This window comes from Rhinopithecus bieti, unplaced genomic scaffold (assembly GCF_001698545.2).
Source record: "Rhinopithecus bieti isolate Rb0 unplaced genomic scaffold, ASM169854v2 scaffold_18644, whole genome shotgun sequence".
NCBI lineage: Eukaryota > Metazoa > Chordata > Mammalia > Primates > Cercopithecidae > Rhinopithecus > Rhinopithecus bieti.
Genome location: NW_016809656.1, coordinates 2,119,145 through 2,126,765, shown reverse-complemented (window position 1 = coordinate 2,126,765; position 7,621 = coordinate 2,119,145).

Genomic DNA, 7,621 nt, shown 5'->3' with positions numbered 1-7,621 from the left:
TATGGTGCTTTGTTTTTTTTTTTTTTTTTTTTTTTTTTTTTTTTTGAGATGGTGTTTTGCTCTTGTTGCCCAGTCTGGAGTGCAATGGCACAATCTCAGCTCACTGCAACCTCCACCTCCCAGGTTCAATCAATTCTCCTGCCTCAGCCTTCTGAGTAGCTAGGATTTCAGGTGCCCACGACCAGGCCTGGTTAATTTTTTGAGTTTCCAGTAGAGACAAGGTTTCACTACGTTGGCCAGGCGGGTCTCAAACTCCTGACCTCAAGTGATCCACCCAACTCGGCCTCCCAAAGTGTTTGATTACAGGCGTGAGCCACTGCACACTGGCCTACATTTCTTGTTTATTGTGATTAGAGACAAATGCTGTTTAGAAATAACTCCAGAACAGTTTTTATATTTTATTTTCACGTTAAAATTAGTTAGATTTACTTCAGCCTCAAAGAGTTTGTTTATGTAAAATTAAGTGAGCTCTGGCAGTGAACTGAACTTTTTTCTTGTCCCTGAATGGTAAATGGGTTAAAAGGTATATTAACGTGAAATATGGTTTATTCAAGTGTCAATTCAGTGTCTTAAGCTTTCTTAATAAAACTTGTGATCACCAGTGCATAAGTGACTTGTGGTAGCAACTCAGTCTCCAAAACACAAAATGGTTCCACTCTGTACTGAAAGAGTTAAGATGTCTTCTCTAGTGAGTAACTTACTCCCAGAGAGTGACTTACTGGGTCTATCAACTTCAACTAGATTACACATGAACAAAAGAAATTGACCTGCCTTGTTTGAAATATATCCTATTCTGTTTTAGTCAAGTAGGAAGCATGAAATAGAGTTGTACATAATTTATAGATCCCAAGTTATCTACATTAAATCAATAGCTATTGAGCACCTACTATGTGGACCATATGAGATAGTTACAGTGAAGAATGTAACTGTGTAAAATAAATGGTCAAATCATGGTTGATTTACACAACAGAGTTTATTCAAGTCTTAAAAGTCTATATTTTAGAAAAGTATGAGCAAAGATTACTTCCAAAAGAAACAGAAGAGGAAAAGAGATAATACCAAAAAGCATTGAAATATGTGTTTTGGGGAACACAACATTGTACATAATACATTTAAATATCCTAAAATTTTATAATATGCTTATAATTATGATATATTTATAACTATCCAGTAGTAAGTTTATGTATACTAAGATAACATGAATTATGCTTTATCTTATCACATTAAAAGTCTAATTTAAAACTTTTAATGACATTTTATTTCTCTCAAATTACAGGAATATTAAATAGCATTGGGTGAATTTACAATCATTTTAATACACAGAAATATTTTTAATGACTTTCCATTCTAGAGCAAATTGGGACTCACAACAAAATAGAGATTTTTTCCATATACCCTTTGCCCACAATACATGCATAAATACCAGCGTTATCAATATCTCCCAACAGAGTGATATACTCTTTATAATAGAAGAATCTATATTGACACATAATCATTCAAATTCTGCAGTTTACATTAGGGTTCACTCTTGATGTACATTCTATGAGTTTGAACAAAAGCATAATAGCATGCATAAACATTTATAGTATCATACAGAGTATTTTCACTTCCCTAAAAATCCTTTGTATTCTGTCTATTCAAACCTCCCACTCTCCCATCCCCCAACCTATGGCAATACTGAACTTTTATTGTCTTCATAGTTTTACCTTTTCCAGAATATCATATAGTTGGAATCACACAGTATGTAGACTTTTTTTCTATTGGTATCATTACCTTAGTGATATGCATCTAAGTTTTCACCGTGTTTTCTTATGGCTTCATATCGCATTTATTTTAGTGATGAATAATATTCTATTGTCTAGATGTACCAGTTTATTCATCTATTCACCTACAGAAAGACATCTTGGTTGCTTCCAAGTTTTGGTAGTTATGAATAAAGCTGCTTTAAAATCCCATGTGCCCCTTTTTTTTTTTATGGACATACATTCTCAGCTCCTTAGGGCAAATGTCAAGAAATGCAATTACAGGGTTGTATAGTAAGAGAATATTGAGTTATGTAAGAAACCACCAGCCTGTCTTCCAAAGTGGTTGTGTAATTTTGCATTCTGAGTAGCAATGAATGAGAATTTTTGTTGATCTATGCCATCACCAGCTTTGGTGCTGTCGGTGTCCTGAATTTTGGCCGTTCTCATATGTGGGTAGTGGTATATCATTGTTATAATTTGGGATATGTAACATCTTTACATATGCCTACTTGCCATTTGTATATTTTCTTTGGTAAGGTATTTCTTAAATTATTTGGTCCATTTTTTTATAGTTTTTAAAAATACGTTTTAAGAATTCTTCGTTTATTTTGGATAATAGTCCTTTATCCGATATGTCTTTTGCAAATATTTTCTTACTGTCTGTGGCTTGTTATTTTTTTCCTCTAGGCAATGCCTTTCACATAGCAGAAATGTTTACTTTTAATGAAGTCCAGCATATCAATTATTTTTTCTCATGGATCATGCCTTTGGTCTTGTATCTAAAAAGTCATCAGTAAACCCAAACTTATCTAAATTTTATCCTACTTCATCTTCTAGGAGTCTTATAGTTTTGCATTTCTCATTTAGATCTGGGATATGTTTTGAGTTAATTTTTGTAAAGGGTATGAGGTCTGTTTCTAGATACATTTTTTGCATGTGGATACCCAGATGTTCCAGTACCATTTGGTAAAAAGACTCTTTTCTGCATGAAAATGTCATTGCTCCTTTCTCAAATATTAATTGACTATATTTGTGCTGGTATATTTCTGGGATCTTTATTATGTTAAATTGATCAATTTGGCTCTTTTTTCCATTACCACACTGTCTTGATTATTGTAGTTTTATAGTGAGTCTTGAAGTCAGGTAGTGTCAGTCTTCCAATTTTGTTCTTCTCCATCAACATTGTGTTAGCTATTCTGGATCTTTTGCCTCCCCGTATAAACTTTGAAATAAATTTCTCAATATTTATAAAATAAGTTGCTGGGATTTTATTTGGCATTGTATTGCACTTATAGATCAAGTTGGGGAGAAATGACATCTTGATAATATTGAGTTTTACTAAATATAATCATGAGCTGTATGTCTATTTATCCTTCTTTAATTTGTTTCATCAGAGTTTTGTAGTTTTCTTCATATGAATCTTCTACATATTTTGTTAGAGTTATACCTAACTATTTCATTTCTTAGTGTGCGAATGTAAATGACATTGTGCTTTCAATTTCACATTCTCTGTATACATTGTTGGTTTACAGAAAGGCAGTTGTTTTCTATACATTAACCTTGTATCCTTTAACATTGCTATAGTCTCTTATTAGTTTCAGTAATTTTTGTCAATTCTTTGGGATTTCTATATAGATGATCCTGTCATCTGCAAACAAAGATTGTTTTATTTATTTCTTCCAAAACTGTACATCTTTTATTTTATTTTTCTTGTTATTGTATTAGCTAGAATTTCAAGTACAATATTGAAAAACAGCTGTGACAGGGAACAAACTCACCTTATTCCTGAGCTTAATGAAAGAGCCTTAAGTTCTCACAGTTGAGTATGCTGTTAACTATAGACTTTTGTAGATATTTTATCAAGTTTAGGAAATTCTTCTCTATTCCTAATTTTCTAAGAGTTTTTATGATGAACAGATGGTGGATTGTGTCAAATGCTTTCTCCAAATCTAGTGATATAATTGTATTATTTTCTTATTTTACTTTTTTATATGATGAATTATATTAATCAACTTTTGAATTTGAACCAGTCTTACAAACCTGGAAAAAAATTTGCTTGGTAATAGTGCATAATTCTCTGTATACATTTTTGGGTTTGATGTGCCAACATTTTGATTTTTGCATTTATGTTCATGAGACAGAGTAATCAGTAACTTTTGTTCTTGTAATTTCTTTGTCTGGTTTTGGTATTTGGGTGATGCGGACCTCATAGAATGAGCTAAGAAGTATTCCCTCTGCTTCTATCTTCTCAAATAGATTATAGAGAAATGGAATAATTTCTTCCTTAAATGTTTGTTAGAATTCACTATTGGACCCATCTGGGATTTGTGCTTTCTCTTTTGGAAGAGTATTAATTATTGATTCAATATCTTTAATATATATAGGCCTATTATGAATGTCAATTGTCTGCATGAGTTTTTGCAGATTCTCTCTCTCAAAGAATTGGCCTATTTCATCAACATTATCAAATTTGTGTGCAGAAAAGCTGTTTATAGTATTTCTTGGTTATCCTTTTATATTCATAAGATCTATAGTGATGTCCCTCTTTTATTTTGATATTAAAATTGTGTCCTCTTTCATGTTTATCTTAGTCTGCTTAGAGACTTATTAATTTTGTTAATCTTTTTTGAGAATGACCTTTTAGTTTCTCTGATATTTCTCTATTGATTTCCTGTTTCCAATATTACTGGCTTCTTCTCTATTTTTAAAATAATTGTTATTTCTTGACTTCAGCTTACTTTGAATTTAATTTTTTTAAATTTTTTTCATTTACCTGAGGTGGAAGCTTAATGACTGATTTTAGACAGTTCATCTTTTTTAACATATGCATTCAATGCTAGAAATTTTCCTTTAAACACTAGTTTTACTAAAACCCACAATGTTTGATATGGTGTGTGTGTGTGTGTGTGTGTGTGTCATGACCCTAGAGTTGCCATTTTTACAACTAATTCAATTCTACTTTTACATAACACTATATTGCCTCATAGGTGCTGTGTGTATCCCATAATAACAAAATAATCCTAAGTTTTTCCTCTCGTGTCTTGTATCATTTCTGTCATTTATTCCACTTCTATTCAAGCACACATATAATGTGTATATATATATGCATATATATGCATATGTATTTAAATACATTGTAGATACAATTATTTTGAACAAACTGTTGCTTATTAGACCCATTAAGAATAAAAAAGCTTTTATTTTAAGTTCATTTATTCCTTTTAATATCTTTCTTTATTTTTGCAGGTCTGAGTTTCTAAACTATATTATTTTCCTTCTTCATAAAAAAATTATCTTAACGTTCCTTGAAGGGTAGATCTCCTGACAACAGCTTTTCTAAATGTTTGTCTGAAAAAGTTTGATTTATCCTTCACATTTGAAAAATAATTTCACAGGTACAGAATTCTAGGTCGCTAATTTTCTTTGTTTTTCTCAGCAGTTTAAATATTTCACTGTACTCTCTTCTTGATTGCATGGTTTCTGAGAATAAATTGAATGGAATTCTCATCTTTGCTCCTCTGTACTTAAGTTATCTACCGCCATCTCCCACTCCTTGCTGCTTTCAGAATATCTTCGATCTACAGTTTCAGAACATGCCAGGTGTAAGATTCTTTAAACTTATTTTTTTATTTATTCTGCTGGGTATCCTCTGAGCTTCTTGTATCTGTCTTTTGGTGTCTGACATTAATTTGGAGAAACTTTCATTCATTATCATCTCAGGTATTTCTTCTGCTTCTTTCTTTCCTCTCCTTCTGGTATTCCCATTTCAAACAATTTTCAACTTCTGTAGTTGTCCCAGGTTCTTGGATATTCTATTCTGTTTTTAAATCTGTGTTCTCTTTGCAGTTCTGCTTTGAAAGTTCCTAGTAATATATCCTCAAGCTCAGAAATTCTTTCCTCAGCCACATCAGTCTCCTGATGAACCCATCAAAGTTGTCTTAGCTCTTTTTTTTACTACTATAACCAAATATCTCTGACTGGTTACTTTATTTATTTGAAAGGGAGTCTCACTCTGTCACCCAGGCTGGAGTGCAGTGGCACTATCTTGGCTCACTGCAACCTCCACCTCCTGGGTTCAAGCAATTCTCCTGCCTCAGCTTCCCAAGTAACTCAGAATACAGGTACCTGCCACCATGCCCAGCTAATTTTTGTATTTAGTGGATACAGGGTTTCACCATGTTGGTCAGGCTGGCCTTGAACTCCTGACCTCAAAAGATCCAACCTCCTCAGTCTCCCAAAGTGCTGGGATTATAGGCATGAGTCACTGCACCCAGCCTGACTAGTTACTTTATAATAAGCAGAAGCTTTCCTCAGAGTTCTGGAGGCTGAGAAGTCCAAGATCAAAGTGCCTGCCTCTGGCAAGGGCCTTCTTACTGTGTCATACATGGCATAAGTCAGAAGAGAAAGAGGGAAAAGGGGGCCTAACTTGCCCTTTTGTACTGGCACTGATCCCATCCATAAGGAGAGAGGCTTCTTTGACTAATCATCTTTTTCAAGTCCCTTCTCTTAATATTGTTACAATGTCAATTACATTTCAACATGTGCTTTGGAGTAGGAAATCAAACCATAGCAAAAGGCGTTTATGCTATTATAGTGTTATTGATCCCTAGCATTTCTTCTTGCTTCTTAAGATTTTCATCTCCCTGCTTACAGTGCTTATTTGCTCTTGCATGTTGCCTATTTATCCATTAGAGTCCTTAAGTATTAATAATAGTTATGTTAAATTCCCTGCTTTATAATTCCAATATCCCTGCTAAATCTGATTCTGAGACTTGCTGTTTTAGTCTGTCTGGGATGCCATAATAATATATCATAATGTATATAACTTATAAACAACAAAAATTTATTTATCATAGTTTGAAGGCTGGGAAGTCCGAGATAAAGAAACTGAAAGATTCAGTGTCTGGTCAGGCACAGCTTTCTGATTCTTAGATGGTATCTTCTTGATTTGTCTTCACATAGTGGAAGAGTTGAGGAATCTATCTCAGGCTTCTTTCAGTAAAGCACTAATCTGATTCATGAGGGCAGAGCCTTCATCACCTCATAACTGCTCCGTCTTCTAATACCCTCACATTGGAGATTAGGTTTCAACATACAAATTTGGGAAGAAATACAAAAGTTCAGACCACAGGCTTGCTCTTTTCTTTGAAGCTATGTTTTGACCTTTCAGTATGCCTTGTAATTTTTTTCTTGATTACCAGATATAAAGTAGTAGACAAAAGGAACTACTAGAAATAGGCCTTTGATTATAAAAGGGGGAATGACCTACATTCCTATCATTCATTTTCAGATCTCAGTAAGCCTAGGTCTTTGGATTCTGTATTTCATAAGTGTTTGTCAGTTTTTTCCCCCTTCCCTTATGTGGCATGGGATGGCTAGAGTGAGCTGGAGTTGGGTGTTCTTCCAAGTGGAGGGATAGAGCTATCTGGAGTTGGTTGTTCCCCTGCCCTTAGATCAATTAGGCTCTGATAAAACCTCAGCATATTAAGCTAGTTTTTCCTGAGGGCAGACCTTGTACAGAGTACATCACAGAATAACGTACTGTGACATATTTCAAAATGGTTCCTTTTTCCTTCCCTCTGACAGAAGCGTGAGGGTCTATTTCTCCAATATTTTCTGTGAGAATCCAGTGTGTTTCCTAGAGGTAAGACTGACAAAATCATGGCGATCCCTCCTAGTCCTGCTGGTGCTTTCAACTCTCAGACTAGTCTACACCTAGCCTCCAGCAATTCATCAATTGGAGTTCAGATTTTTCTGCCCTGTATTTGTTCCCGTGAGGGGGTCTGCTCCATTATTGTGTATTTCTCTGTGATTACTTTTCTGTCTTCTCTTATTGATCTAAGAAGAGTTGCTAATTTTTCATTTTATTCACGTTT